The sequence below is a fragment of the Jaculus jaculus genome, chromosome 12 (assembly GCF_020740685.1).
Source record: "Jaculus jaculus isolate mJacJac1 chromosome 12, mJacJac1.mat.Y.cur, whole genome shotgun sequence".
NCBI lineage: Eukaryota > Metazoa > Chordata > Mammalia > Rodentia > Dipodidae > Jaculus > Jaculus jaculus.
This window is the reverse complement of record NC_059113.1, coordinates 21,134,149-21,149,927: the sequence shown is the minus strand read 5'-3', so window position 1 is coordinate 21,149,927 and position 15,779 is coordinate 21,134,149. Positions and strand designations below refer to the sequence as shown.

The following is a 15,779-nucleotide window of genomic DNA, read 5'->3' as shown; positions in this document are numbered from 1 at the left end:
CATAAAGACAGAAGCAGTTCCCGGCCTCGTTCAAGAATGAGGCAACGATGGTTAATGGGGAACCGGGTCGGGGCCGCTTGCGCTGATCCCAGCTGCTTTCCCTTGACCTCTGCGAGCCTCAATTTCCCCATCTGTAAGCCGGAGCCGCCCGCACGCCTAGCAGGGTCGCTGCGAGAGGGCGTGGCACAGGCTGGCCCGCGGTCAGGCTTGGCGGCTGCCGCGTGGATTGAGAGTCCCCCCACCCCCAGCTCGGGGCGTGGGGTTCCCCTGAAAACCCCTCCACCCCCCCACTGCTGACACGGGCAAAGCCACGTTGCCATGCTTGGGGAGAAACTCTGTCTTGGCTTGGGGTTTAATCCAAAAAAAAAAAAAAGCAAGAAAGAAAAGAAATGGATGTTGGGGTTTGGCGTGGTGTGGCAGGGAGAGGCGCGGGGCTCTAGGACCCAGCGCGCGGGGACCCCGGGCGGGCGGGCCGGGCTTGAATGCTGCGGGGCCCGCGTCGGCGCCGAGAGGCTCGCGGCGGGCCGGAGAGCTCGGCCGTCGCCAGGCAACCGTCCTGACGCAACGCAGACAAACGTCCCTTCGCCAGAGAACACAGCGCGGCGGAGAATTCGCCCGAGCTCCGGAGCGGAGGGCGGCGGCGGCGGCGGCGGCGGGGACGCACGCGGCTCGGGGCGCCCGAGGTGGGTTCGCGGGCGCGGCCGTCCCTTCCCCCGGGGGCTTGCGGGCCCGAGGGGGGGGCTCGGGAGTCCACATCCCCCGGGCCAGGCTCTCGGGAGGGGACCGGCCCACAGCCCCCTGGGAGCCCGGGACACTTGTGCCCGCTGAAGAGCGCGCGGTCCCGCCTCACCTGTTCGGGCAAGCTCCGCGCGCGCGGTCGGGGCAGCCGGCCGGGGATCGGGGCTCGGGGATCGGGGCTCGGGGGCTCGGGGGCTCCAGCTCCTAACGACCTGCTGACCCTTTGCAGGGCTCGGGATTCTGGGTGGGGACTTGGGGTGTCCTGAGTGTGAGACGAAGGGATCCCACGGAAACGCTGGTCCAGGTCTATTCCTCTAGGCTGTGACCCCCCCCCATAAGACTCATTTACATCCTCTACTCAGAAGTTCTTGGGCCCCCACGGGTGCAATTGCTAACTCAGTAGGGACCCAGGGCCCGTGGGTGTATGATGCTGTATGGGTGAAGCCAAGGAGTCCCCGGGGGTCTGGACAGCCACAGGGTGCTAGGTCATGAGGGGGTCAGCCATGGAGCTGGGAATCTCAGGTGGCCAGACCAAGGGGCACATGTCACACGGGGGAGTTCCTTTCTTGTCAGTTAGATGTGCTCAGTGTAAGCATCAGCTCTGTAGTGTGAGGGTCTCCCCACGGGACCTCTGAGGGTGGGCTGGCTTCAGGTGGCCCTGGCTGCTTATAGCTGTGGCAGTTTTTCCAGTAGTGGCGGCAAAGCTCGCCATTCTTGGAGGATCCCAGCTGAGAGCAAGTCCTCTTGCATAGTGCCCAGAGAAGTGGTGGCTCCAGAGTCGCTTCCCCTCTATGCCCCCAGGAAGTCCTGCTCCCCAACCAGTTCCAGGACGTGCTGGCCAAAGTCCTGGGTAAGCAAAGGTGGCCAAGGCGCTTGTTAGCCTGCCCTCATCGCCAGTGCAAGAGATCCTGACAGCGTGGTCTTAAAGGGCTTGGCAAAGCAACCACCAGCTGAACTTCCAGCCTGATAAAAGTGACAGCGTTTCTTTCCCTAGTGTCTCGTGCATTATGCACTGCAGAGAACCCAACCACATCTTGCTTACTTGAACCTCACCATAGCCCTTTGAGGGGACATGTGAGTCCCCATTCAGAGTTGGAGAAACAATGTAGTTTGGAGCAGCTCATGAGGCTAATGGAAGAATAGAGACATTCTCAGCCCAATTCCCAAGGCTCTGGAAACGATGTTCTTTTAAAAAAAAAACACTGTTTCAGGAAATCTAAGGTGCCGGTGGCCCAGAGAAGGGGGAAGAAACCATTCACATACACACACACACATACACACACACACACACACACACACACACACACAAAATGACGGGACTCCTCTCACAGTCTATAACGAAGGTCTCTTGCCAGTCTGAAGGACCTGGTGACAGCAGCAAAGATGTTTTTGTATCATCAGGAGCCTGGAAGACTTTGCCATTAGTCCTGATCAGCTTCAAGAGGATCTCTCTCATACCTCTTTGTCCACCCAAAGTCCCCACCCCGCTCCTGTCCTGTCTTCCCAGTGACGTGTATGGATTTCCACGAAGTTGCCAGGCCCCACTTCTTATCCACCAGCTTGACTTCCCATGGAGGCCTGAACAAACAAAGGCAGAACCTGTTGCTGAGGGAAACTCCAAGGCACCTGGGCCAACAAGGAGGAAGCTTCTGGACAGGCTGCTCAGACCCTTGGTGGCTGGGTTCTCCAGGCACGTCATCTTGCTGATGGCACAGCAGGAGCCTCTGAGAGGCACTGTGCTCTACCCAGTGATGGCTGTTGTCCAGGATGGCGAGCTGCTTGTGAAGGCAGAAGACGAGCAATTGCATCTGGCGGACAGGTGGTCTGTCACACACCACTGATGGAAGTCCCTTAGCAGTAACCTGGGTCACACTTTTGAGCCCACCTTGGGGTGAGGCTGGGGTGTGTGAGGAAGGAGGAGGGAAGCCCCCCTCTGATGAGGACTGCTGAGCAGAGGCAGGGGGCTGACGAGGAGCAGGAAGAACGGGCTGGGAGGGAAGGAGTTGAACAGGGGTAGCAGGTGAGCCTTGCTAACTGGTAGTATTGTGTTCTCTGAGCTGCCATAGGAAAGCTGAGTCTTCAGGAGTCTGGGAGACCTAGGTGAGGGATGCAGTTCTACCACCACTGACCACCACCACTTCTCTCTTGAAAAGAGGCTCACGACATAGAGAAGCAGAGCTTGAGGGGGGTCAGAGGCTGTGCTACCCAAGCCCGCCCTTCCCTGAGCACCCTAGACCCCTTCTTTCCACCACACCATATCTCTTCAGCAACAGTTCTGGGAACAGTGATGGAGGGCCACCGGGGGAGGGCTCTCCTCTTCTCTAGGGTAGCTGGCCAACATTATGCCCTTTTCAGTGTCTCAGTCCTTGCATGCATCCTCTTTCACATAGTAGCAACCTTTCCAGTGAAGTTTCAGAGTTGCTGAGATGCCACCCAGTATGGCCTCAACAAGGAAAGGGGTGGGGATTCATAGACCATGTGCCCCACTTCCTTTTTTCAGAGTAGCCTGATCCAAATGTGGACGTTGGCAATGGGTCCCCGTAACTCCTCACAGGAAATGTTGCTTGTGACCTAGATGGCAGACCCAGGCCAGAGATCATTTTCCAGGATACAGGGCAGACAGGTAGGTCCAGGCTAAGGCCTGTGTAGTGGCCACAGTGCCAGCTTCTGGAAGGCTGGGCAGCATTTCATCATTCCGGGAAGCCATCAGAGCTTCTGTGTGCTGGCTGTGGACAACCAAAGGCAACTAGGAGGAGTTGGGAGGGAGAGCTGAAAACCTTGCGAAGATTTGGGATGAACACCTGTAGCCAGGAGGCTACTTCGGGGCCTGGCCGGCCTCATCCACCATCAAGTCGGAAGTGATACTAGATATCTAACCCTGTGAGCATGCATCAGTGCTGTGCCCTGGAGACACAAGGCAGGAGTGAGCCCCCAGCTGTGTGGTCAGAGAGACAGATGCTCTGGGCTGGCTGGACTGCTGCTCTTGTGTATTTGATTGGCAGCAGCCACTGAAGCCATGCAGGAAGATGCCAGCCACCCTGTTATCAGGTTTGAGCAAAAGCCAGCCCTACAGCAAGTCCTTCCCACAGAGAGGCATTTTTTTGGACGTGTTAATTTGCAGAGAGCTCTAGCAGATTCAGACAGCCTGCAGTCCTGCAGGCTCTGAAAGATCCCAGCAATCTGTCTCCTGATGCCCTGTCCTCCTCTGCTAGAATCCTCACTAGTCTGTCCTCTAAACTCACTTGGGCAACCCAAGCATCTTGAACACCTCTGTCTTCACCAAAAAGATCGGAATGGGTGAGGATAAGTTTGCTTTGTGAACGGCCAAACACTGGTGCCAGAGAGACCTGCCACACAGCTGCCCTGCTTCCTGTGGACCCTCGGACAGGGTGCGGATCTCGAGGACTGGGGGCTTCCTGTTGTGAGTCTGGGAGGGCAGGCCGCTGTTTGATCACGGCTGGGTGCAGCTGGCCTGATGAAAGCACCCAGGACACCTCACTGTGCCTTCAAAGGCTCTAATGATCAAGAAGAGCACCTACCAGCATGCCTGTGACAGTGACCTTGCCCTCGAGGAGCAAAGAGTCCAGTCAGAACCGCCGAGGGGTCAATGCAACTTGTGCACACAGAGTGCAGGGTGACATGAAGGTACTGTTCCGCCCATCTTGGAACACAGACCCGCTGAGGTGAGCATTTGTGCTTGAGAACCTGCTTCCCCATATGCCAGGCAAGGAGAGCACCAGCCAGGGACAGCGGAGGGCAGGAGGCATGATCCACTCCGAGGTGTAACTGACAACTCAACATATACATGGTCTTGTTGAGTCCTCCGAGATGTGAGTCCGTTCTCTTATGAGGCCAGTTTCATGAATGAGGAACCTAAAACCTTTGGGATTAAGTCATCCAAGGTCATAGAACTAGCTGGTTGCAGTGACAGCCTACTCGGCCCTATCCCTCGCCTGTTCTGATTGCTTCCTGCTGTGACCGCACGTTCAGGAGGTTCCAGTGCCTAGACTACTTGCAGCTCACAGGGAGCCCCATCACACTGTGTGTCCTGCTTTCAGTCACCCGGGACAGAGGTCCTCCATACCCTAGCATGGGGCCAGCTGGACCCCACTGCATCCTTCAGTGATGCCACTCAACCTATGGGAACGCCAGGAGGAGCAGTCAACACCCCCAGATCGGGTATGGAGGTGTGCCACCACTGCACATAAAACACAGCGTGCACCAGGAAACGGCTTAGGGGAGCTGGCAGAATGGTCGGGCTCAGGAACTTGCAGGGTTAGATAGAAAACAAATAATCAGAACCAAATCCCACTTGAACCAGACTTTATTGATTTTACTTATTTGAAGTTAGAACCAATCATCCTGTGGATTCAGATAGACCTAACTGCTGCTCACAGGCGGTTGTGTGGGGGTTGGACAAAGGCAGGTTGGAACACATGCTGATGGGCCTCGGTGTACCTAACTGTGAAGTGATCCCTGAGATCCATGGGCAATGTTTGCTGTGCCTGTAGCTAGGACTCTTACCCTAGCTGTCATGGCCAATACTGCTCTAAATGCCACCCTGGGGCTGGAAAGATGGCTTAGCGGTTAAGCGCTTGCCTGTGAAGCCTAAGGACCCCGGTTCGAGGCTCGGTTCCCCAGGTCCCACGTTAGCCAGATGCACAAGGGGGCGCACGCGTCTGGAGTTCGTTTGCAGAGGCTGGAAGCCCTGGCGCGCCCATTCTCTCTCTCTCCCTCTGTCTTTCTCTCTGTGTCTGTCGGTCTCAAATAAATAAATAAAAATTTAAAAATAAATAAATGCCACCCTGTGGCTGCTTTCTGTGCCATGTAACCAATGTGGTCTTTGGCCAGAGAAGTTCTGTGGTCACATATGGCCGTTGGCTAGGAGAATGACTGACTGCCTTGTCCAGGGTCTGTCTCCCTGGAAGGAGGATGACTTCGTTCTTGGCATTTCCCAAGGCTCCTTCCCACCTCCTGGACTCTCGGTTTCTTGGAAATTTCTCTCCCCTCCTGTTGGAGGGGCCCACCTCCAGGGCCATGGAGGGGACTCTAGGTCTCGGCACGACCCCCGCCTACTTGCAGCAGCCCTGTGTTTTCCTCTCCTGTCAGAGAAATTGTAAATTAGCTGTATGGCGGTGGGAGCCTGCACAAGTCTTTCTTGGCTATTTTCTCAGCAACTTCTTTCACTGGGCAAAATGAAAGCAAAGGCCTCTGCGCTCCCAGCCATCCTGCTGGAGGGCTGTGCATCAGCTCTGAGCAGCCAGAGCCGAGCCTATCAATTATTCAGCACTGGCCTAGCACTTTGCATTGTTATAGATTCTTTCCTTACACTGCCCAGCGAGGTACAGCAAGGCTTTCCCGTCTCCTAGACAATGAAAGCAAGGCTCTGCATAAAATCAGAAGATTCCAGGCCAGGTCCAGTCAGCCCCACTCATGGAGGCTTGTGACCCTGAGATAAACTTAGGATGTCACTGGTTTGCCATTTTTCTGTGTCGAATTCTTGGGAAGACCTGTCTATCCCCGGTTACAACATGTGGTTTGAAAGGGTTTGTGATTATTTTTTGTTATTCTAGGCATGCAAATGGAACTGTTGATGCCTGAATGCAGGGGCAGCCATTAGCACAGGACACAGCAAACTGAACCTTTCTGGGCAAAGGTCCCCAGGAGAACCCAGGTAAGTGGGCTGGGGTGCTTGCTCCAGGGGTGAGGTTCAACCATGTGGTTGTCACCCCACCAGTGCTGTGATGCAAGACTCCACTCCTTCTCAACAAGGAAGCAGAGACCTTTCATTCACAGAGAGCTCAGTAGTGGCTCTCAAAGGGGATGTGAGTGGCCATGTCTCTCCAAGCGGATGGGGCTTGGTACTGATTGGTTTCTGCTCCACCCCAGGCTGAGCCTGTGGAAGTGTTTCTCATTCTCATCTCCAGCAGCAATGCTAGCATCCCAAGTGGGAGGTGCCTTGGGCTATACAGGCTAGATATGGCCACCAGAGCCCCTATTCCTCCTTGTATCCTATACTGGCTCTCAAACCATCTATTGGTCTTCCCACACTGGTGGCCTCATCAAGGCTGCCCTTAGGACTGGTCCAGGAACCAACCAACCCCCACACACCAGTCAAGCAAAGTTCCTTTACCACACAAGTTCTAAGAAGCATGTGGCTTGTCCCGGATAGTACTGTTGATGGTATCAGAACCACCCTTATGTACAAGTTCCACTTTACCCCCAACTGCCAGCCTGCCTAGATGCCAGCCTGCCTAGAGACAGACCCAAGAGAGAGCCCAACCTCCTTTGGAAGGAAGGAGTGACTTTTCCTGGTGTGTTGACTCAAGAATTTGTGGTCTCCGCAGCATATATGTGGCATCAGGGCAGAGAAGCCAGTGCTGCCCTGGGTGAAGGGTGTGCCCACTCATTCACTCACTCTCTTTCACAGCCAGAAAGACCATGAACTCACCACACTCACACACGGCCCATAAGACAGCTACTGCAAAACACATACACACAGACCACCTTCCCACTACACTCACAGAGCCAAAAAGACAACTCTACCACACTCACTCATGCACAAGACAAACACACACACACACACACACACACACGGAGCAAGTCATTCTTCTCTCCTGTCCAGATCTGGGCTCCTGTCTGAAATGGGGCTGCCACACAGCTGTGGTGAGGCTGAAGGAATGGAGAACCTAGCAGACTCCAGAGGGTTTTTCTCAGGTGGCTGACAGGCCCCTAGGCCCTGGCCTCCTGGGACAGGCAGGCTTTTCCGTTTGGGCATCAGGGCGTGAGGCTGACACCTGCCTCACCTAGCCTGGGAGGTGAAGGCTGGGATACGACAGTGTTTGGCAGATGTGCCTCGCACTGACCAGCTGGGGGCTGAGAGGAGGGGAACGCAGCCCTACACCCCACAGAGCTACAGATAGAAGCCAGGCACTGCCCAAAGCCCTTTTCCTCCCTCCTTGGAGTTGCCATGGTGACTGAAGCAGAAGGGACACCCGCTGATCTGGCCCTCTGCCAGTCATCTTTCCCCTTCCCAGGCCCATCTTTATTCTAGTTTTTGATCAGAGCTGTTGTTGGGAGCCCCTGAGATGGGGCCGGGGGATGACGATGCAGAGGTTAGCCCCTGGCCCCAGTCATGTGTGTGGGGAAGGGCAACTTGTGTTGAGATGTGTGTGAGTGTGTGTGGGAAAATGGATCCCTTGTGCATTTGAGTGTGATGGGATGGTTGTTGCTGTGTGTGTGTGTGTGTGCGTGCACACACATGCACAGTGGGCTGGTTGTGTTGAAGGCTATGTGTACATGTGGGGTGGCTGTCTTGTGTGTGAGTGTAGTGGAATGGTCATGTTTCTGGCTGTGCATATGAAGGAGATGGAGTGGCTAGCTGGCTGGTTTGGGTTTGAGTATGATGGGGAGGTTGTCATGTATGTGTTGTGCAATGTTGTGCACCCAAAGGGAAAAGCCTGCCTGTCCTGGGAGGCCAGGGCCTAGGAGCCTGTCAGCCACCTGAGGAAAGCCCTCTAGAGTCTGCTAAGTTCTTCGCTGCCCCTCCCTTCAGCCTCACCACAGCTGTGTGGCAGCCCCATTTCAGACAGGGGCCCAGATCTGGATAGGAGAGAAGGTGGACTGGGGCTCTCTTTGTTCTCAGCTCTGCAGCCTGGGAAACCCTCATAGCTCAGCCCGTGGGCAGAGGGAGAGGGGGCTGCGGGAGAGCTCAGCCCAGCAGGTGTTGTAAGGAGGCTGAAAACACTGCCCTCGGCCAGGCCCTGACTCTGGTGGGGTTTTCGGCTGGGCGATCTGTAAGCTCACTCAGCAGAGTAACACAGACGACCTCGCACACACATTCAGTGAGTCTCTGCCCACCGTCAAGGCCTGGCAGGAGCTGCAGACAGTGTCAGGGTGTGAAAGTTAGCCTGGCTGGGCTGGAGAGATGGCGCCGCTGTTAAGGTGCTTGCCTGTAAAGCCTAACAAGTCTGAGTCCCCAGGACCCATATAAAGCTAGATGCACAAAGTGGCGCACGCATCTGCAGTACATTTTCAGGGACTAGAGACCCTAATACACCCACTCTCTCTGTAGCCAAGTGTGGTAGTGCACGCTTTTAATCCCAGCACTTGGGAGGCAGAGGTAGGAAGATTGCTATGAGTTCGAGGTCACCCTTAGACTACATAGTGAATTCCAGGTCAGTCTGGGTTAGAGTGAGGAGAACTTGAAAAAAGGAAGAAAGGAAAAAGTTAGACTGGCTGACAGCCCATTACCCACACCTGCCTTATGAGGAAAAAATCAGGTCCTAAGTAGGCCTAATTCATGGGTAGCTAATCCTTCATTCCCAAAGCTTCTCAGAGAACCAAGTGACACCTACATGTGGGCACTTTTCCATGTGGGTGAGGTCCAGAGAGAGGCAGCCAGCCCTGTTAGGTGCTGTGCTCAGAACCCCAACAGCACAGCAGCCCCATGGAGTGTGGGTGTTAGGCTGGGGACTGTCACCAAGAAGGCCCAGGCCTTGGGCTGGGCAGTCAGTCCCCAGCTACTTTACTCAGCTTTTGAAGACCTACCCAGCCTTTCTTGCTCTGTACATGTGGCCCATAGTCAAAGTCAAGGTGGTGCTAAGGAGGGGTCAGAATCACTGGCCAGTGTAAAGCCAGGACAGAGCCAGCAGCCTGCAGGGGAGTGGGCCTTTCAGGATGTGTGAGACTCAGGGTCCTATTCAAGGACGTGGTCAGGGAGAGGTCCTGCCTCCTCGCTCTTCAGCCTTCCAGCCCCATCCCCCCTCACCTCTACCCAGTCCTGCCTGCTCCCTCTCACTTCTGTGCCTCAGTTTCCTCGCCTGCATAATGGGATGTTCAGAGTATGGAGTTCACAAGGTCATCGTGCTCACGAGATGCTGTTTCCTCAGAGCACCTGGCTTGAAAAGCACTAGAAGCTCAGCACTGTTGGTAAAGCAGTGCTTCACAGGAAAGTGGCTGAGGCGTAATCTGAGCTACATTTTAGAAGATAAGTCGTCACGAATGGAGGAGTCCAGAGAGACGTTCAAGAGCCTGAAGGAAGGGGTAGTGTTGACAAGCCCAGGCTGCAGGGGTATGGCAGGCAGCAATGAAAAGTAGGCAGAGGATCTCTCAGTTCTCCCCAGCTGGTCCATGTTCCCGAGAGCCAGCCTCTGTAGCCTCAGATCAATGCAAGGTTCAAATGTGTCAAAGCCTCTGTGAACTGTTGTAAAATGGCCTTCATTGTCTGTCTGTGTGGGTCACAGGAACATGTCTGTGAGCTCCCCGTTATTCCTCTGTTTAAAATAATACATCTCTTTCTGGGTAGGGATCCAAGGCCTCGGTGCTATTCATGGGCTTGGGTTTCATGACAGAACTCTTCCATTTCTATAAAACAAGGGCCCCAGTAGTTTTTGTGCCTCTTTCAGGTAGCAGGAAAACAGGAACCTGATGACCTTAGGGGTTAAATAATTATGAGAACACTTGAGAAGTGGAAAGGGACAGGAGGCCTCACTGGGGAGAGTAGGACAGATCACAGTATCGGGGCCTCTGCTAAGCAGGCCCTGCTGCTTTGGGGACTGTCACCCTACTGAAGCAGACTAGGAGGCCATTCCCCAAAGGACAGTGGCTCTGCAGGTTGTCCAGCCCTTCCTGAGTCTGCCTCCTTCCCGGGCATTCTGTGATAGCCCCGCTGGGGAAAGAGCATGACCCAGAGTATGTTTGTTTCTGCACAGTGACTCATGGGTGGTACATGTAAATTTACACATACTGAAAACCATCACTCTGTCCTCCCCAATCACTGTCTCTTGTCTCTAAATTAAGAGACGTAACTATGAATGCAGATGAAATCAGTAAAATTTCAGAAAAAGGACAGTGACCATCAACTCGGTGGTTCTCAGTGGCCAACGACAACCCTCTCTGAGGGACAGGTGGAAATGTGATAAACGGGAGCTTTCAGAGGTACTGCTTGACCCTCAGTTATATACGTTGCCCCTGTAAATGAGTTGTGCAGCCCCTACTCCAGCCAGGTCTCCTGAGTACAAGCAACAGAAAGCCTGTGCCACCTCCAGGCAACCACACACACAGGCCTCGCATTCTCACCAGCTAGTCAGCTGGACCTCCTCATACAGGCCAAATTCATAGCTCAGGTCTGAGCCTCTGACTGGCCAAGCTCAAGTCACATGGTCCAGGAAAGGTCCCGGGTTATGCTGTGGTCTCAGAGAATAAATATGAAGCGCGTCTGGGCTGCCTGCCATTCTATACAAAGTAGGACTTCTGCAGACAGGAAGGAGCTGGGTATGGTAGGGAAGCAGACAAAACCCAAATAGCCGCAAACATCCACCATGTTCTCACACATCTTTTCTCCAGTACAGGCCTCTGATAGTCAGTTATCAGTGCCAGAAACCCAGGTAGAAGTGGCAAAAGCCCAAGAGGAAAGCTTAAAAGCTGTTCAACCAAGGTTGATGTTCATGGACTTTTCCTGAGAAGGCAAACAAGTGTCTGTTCACCACAGACAGTACACCAACCCCAGTGACAGGCAAAAAAAAAAAAAAAAAAATCCAACAATTGCCCCTAAGTCAAGCTTGGGGAAACTGAGTTTTCCTGGGTTAACCTTCAGAGCATGGACCACTGACAGGCAGCTACGCCACTGAGGAAAATGCCCAAGCCCAGCAGATATACTTATGGGGGTCCTCATCAGTCCCTTCCCACCTCATGGCAAAAAGTTAATGGGTCCAATCTTAATGTATATCTCCTCTGGATAATCACAGCTGCTAAGAATTCAAGAGGACCATGGGCTTGGTCAAGCCCAGAGGACAGCATTCCTCAACAGTCAGGTGGGGTGCCTTCTGAAAGGCCTGAGGGGTTCAAATGGCCCTGTGTCCATGGTGTTTTACACCAACTGGACACTCCCCTTATGAGAGCAACAGGTCCTCAGCACCTTCAGGCTGCTGGGATCAAAGCTACATTCTTCTGTGTGTAGGTGGGAGAGTGGGGAACTAGCCCAGAAACTTCAGGAGTGCCTGGCGTGGTGGCGCATGCCTTTAATCTCAGCACTCAGAAGGCAGAGGTAGGAGGATCACCATGACTTTGAGACCAGCCTGAGAATACATAGTGAATTCCAGGTTAGCCTGGGCTAGAACAAGACCCTACCTTGAAAACCCAAAAATGCAATGAAATGAAAAGAAATTAAAAAATAAATAAAACTTCAGGAGTGCTCTGATTAGTTCTGCTGAGTCATATGACCAGTCCTAAGGTGAGAAGTGGTGACGTTACCTCTGGAACCATGAGGCAGAATCCCCACAGCAAGAGTCTTTTCCAAGGAGAGAAGCAAGGTGCTGTGATAAAGTGACCCGCCACAATGCTCAGCACCAAGAAGACCCTCTCTGTCCTGGGTTCAGAGACTCAGCGTTTGGTGCAATCTGATTGGCACAAGGGGCCTGCATTCCTGTGTCCAGGCCCTCCTGCATCAGGGCAGGGAAGCAGGGCTGACCTCTCACAGGAGCGGGAGCGGAGGCCATCACAAGGAAGAGCGGGCCTCCCTTCCTTGCTCCTCTGAGCCCGTCCAGCTGGCTCAACTCAAGCAAGCATGAGCTGCAGCAAAAAGTGAGGTCTGTTCTAGTCACCCATTCATTCCAGGTTGATTAGAGAGAGCAGGATTGCATTAAGTCCTAGAGAATTCAGGATCAAAGGCCTGCGGTCACCCTGTGAGCCTCTCAGTCAGGTGTGGGGAAAGTCCCCAGTGTAAGTGCAGCCATCTTAGAGGGTCACAAAGCCTGGCAACTGTGAGTTAGCCTAGAGCTCAGGTCCCAGTTCCACCACTGGTTAGCTCTGTGACCTTGGAAAACTCCCAAACCTGTCTGTACTTCAGTCTGTCCATCTGGACGAAGGGAATGGCAATCCATGCCTCACAGGCTTTCGTGAGCACGCGTGTGGTAGAGCACGCACGGCTCGAGTGACTCCCGGGGGGCTGCTCTGAGTAAGAGTTCGCTACTCTGTGATGACATCATTGTTTTCCCCGTGTGCTGTCAGCGCCGGGCACACACAGCCCAGCCTGGGCCAGTTCAATAAATCTTCCAAAAGGAGAAAATCCCCCAAGAACAGAGGCAGAGAAGAAAGGGAAGGAGGAACAGTTGTACAAAGTCATGGGATTCCGTGAGAAGCAGAGCTGGCTGGGGTGTTAAAGACTGTGTGTCCCACAGAGGAAATGAATGGTTCCAGTAGAGAGAGGGCAAGAACGGGAAAGGGGGAATTAGTCAACAGAAGCCACAGCCTTCCCTGCCCTGGGGTTGAAGTCTTTCCAGAGGGACAAATTAGGTATAATGAGACAAGGTGTTGGCTGATGGCACTCTACCTACCTGGCTCCTCCCGCAATAGAGGAATGAGCTCACATCTGGCAAAGCCTCCAGCGCTGTTCTGGGAGCCAGGGAACAAGTTTGAACGGCATCCGTGGGTGCAGCATGGGACCGTAGGCCCTCACACCTCGCTGCTGCAGGAAGGTTGGCACGCCCATAAGGTTTGTTTGGTCTTACTACCTCTGGGTGGCCTGCCTGGTGGAGCACACCTGGGCTGGTGGGATTATGAGTTTATCTTGTTTCTCCTGACACCCCGGGCCCCAGAACTGGCTTTCTCCTCTGCTCTGTGCTCCCCTGATCCCACAAGGACCTTGATTAGCTGGAAAGCCTGTTACCCAGTATGTTAGAAGACTTTTCTTGGGCCCAGGCCTCTAAAGCCACTGTTTAGTCAAGAAAGGCAGGAGGCCCCTGCCACTCTTTCCCACCGAGGAAGCTGTCTAGGGCTAGCTCCTGTCCCCAACACCTCTCCGTAAGTTTAGAATGCAGGAAGTGCTGGGCGTGGTGGCACTCTCCTTTAATGCCAGCACTCAGGAGGCAGAGGAAGGAGGATTGCTATAAGTTCAAGGCCACCTTGCAACTCTGTAGTGAATTCCAGATCAGCCTGGGCTAGAGCAAGACCCTACGTCAAAAAAAAAAAAGATTGCAGGAAAGTCAGTACCCACCAAGTGGGCAGTGATGACAGACCTTTCTCCTTTGTGGGTGCCATCTCAGCTCACCTCTCATGCCCAGGGGTAGGAGAGGGGAAAACCCCCTGGGCCTCTTCAGACACCAAGACAACTGGGGTGGAGGTGCATGCTCTCTTAGAATACTGGTGATCAGAACAGTGCAGCAAATCCTTATGGCTTGAGCACGCTCCAGGTACTGCCTGGTGCTCTGGGTGCATGTGACCCGGTGTTCAACAATGGCAAGTCCCTAATTCAGGATCCCCAATGCTTACTGATAAGAGTAGTCTTCAAATGGTCACAACCCTCCACAGTTTGCAAAGAGCTTTCACACCAGATTCCACTGACCCCTGAGCCATCCCACAAATCTGGAAGCCAAGGCCACGAGAAGACTGAGCCTGACTCCTCAGTGTGCTGTTCCGGTGAGCTGGGCTCTTCTGTTCTTTTGAAGGTGGGCCTGCTGTTCGTGAGAGTCCTTCAGAGGATTTGAAGCCCAGAACTCAACTGACTGTGTCAGGTGGCTTCCAGGGAAGGATATAAGGGTGCATAGATGGACTCAGGCCACCCAGAAGTTCAAGCATGACTGCTCAGTGTCATGACAGGGCAGTGGGATGGATGGGATAATATGGCACCAATAAGTTGAATCAGCTTAACTCTTACTAATTTTGTATGTGTATGTGGTATGCATATGTGCGTGTATGTTCACGTAGGAGAGCACATGCATGTGTGTGTGTGAAGGCTCTAGGACAACCTGAGGTGGTATCCTTCAGGAATGCCACACACTCCATTGAGTCAGGGTCTCTCATAGCCTGGAGCTCTCCAAGGAGAGTAGACTGGCCAGAAAGTCCCAGTGATCCTCCTGTCTCAGTCTCCCAGCACTGGGATTACAGACATGTGCCATCACACCTGGCACTTATGTGGGTTCTGGGGATCAAACTCAGTTCCTCATGCTCACGAGACAAGCACTTTACCCGCTGAGCCATCATAGCCCTGTAACAAATGTTTCCTACAGGGTTGCTGTGTCTAGGCTTCCTGCATACTTAGATCCAGTGACAACAGCTGCTGGCCATGTGTACCTCTTTAAAGACTCAACAGTCCCCTCAGCTGCAGTCTATGTTGTCACCCCTCAGGATTCATGGGTGGGACACAGCATGGCACAGGGACCTTCACTTTGGTTCACAGGTCCTGGTGTGCCCACTTCTCAGATGGGGACACAGAGGCATGCAGCGGTCATTAAGCCATAGCTCCAGAGTGTAGGCCTGGCAGTTATCCTCAGACTTGGAGCCTGCACACACACTGCAGGGCAAGCTGACCCAGAATCACATGGTACTGTGTGCCCTGGTCCCAGCCTATGCCTTCATGTGGCCAGGGGGAAGCACTTCGCCTCTCTCGTCTCCATAGCCCTTGTAAGTTGGGTTTTCCTGCCTGCCTATTGAGCCAGGGTGAGGCTGAAGACGGCCAGAGTGTACCCTGGTACTTGGCATGCTGTGAAACTGGTGGAGCAAAGGCTCACCACAGGCTGACACAGCTCAAAGCACCCCTGGTCCAGGCCTTCTCTGAATCCATCCAGAAATACTAGTTAAAGCAAACTTCTCCACCCAATGCAGCCACACAGACCTACAGTGGCTTTTCACCCCAAAAAGAGTCCCATACCTAGCAGGGAAGGATACCGTCCCCTGTAGGGGAACACAGAGTGGTGGGGAGGGTGTCCTACCCATAGCTTCTCTCACAGAACCACAGTGGACAGGGTACTGCTCGTCTGTCTGTCTGCATTGGGAATGCTCCAGAAAGCTCTGCTGGATGTAATGAGAGCTGCCCTGTCCACAGGAGGGAAGATCTGTACACTTCAGCTGCCATAAGTGTGCCCAGAATGGATTTTGGCACCTCAGCAGAGGCAGACAGCAGACGCCTGGGAGGGGCCCCAGAAAGCAGCTTCCAAGTGTTCAAATTTGAAAAGATCCTAAGAAGGCTGTCATGGGAAACTGAAGGGAAAGAGCCTTGGAGTCTTCTTGTCTTGGGAGCTTGTGAAAAGACTGGCAGTACAATG

General features: G+C 53.8%; 1 protein-coding gene across 2 annotated transcripts in view; it reads left to right on the top strand.

The window, feature by feature from the left end:
- The first annotated feature begins 572 nt into the window (after positions 1–572).
- Fam167a (family with sequence similarity 167 member A) overlaps positions 573–15,779 on the top strand; it is a 37,975-nt gene continuing 22,768 nt past the window's right edge. The window contains exons 1-2 of one of the 2 annotated variants that reach the window (XM_045131269.1): positions 573–683; positions 6,312–6,412. The gene's annotated coding sequence lies outside the window, so the exon portion shown is untranslated. Of the gene's footprint in view, positions 684–2,261; positions 2,558–6,311; positions 6,413–15,779 lie in introns of those variants that run through there. The other variant, XM_045131270.1, reaches the window with a different exon arrangement.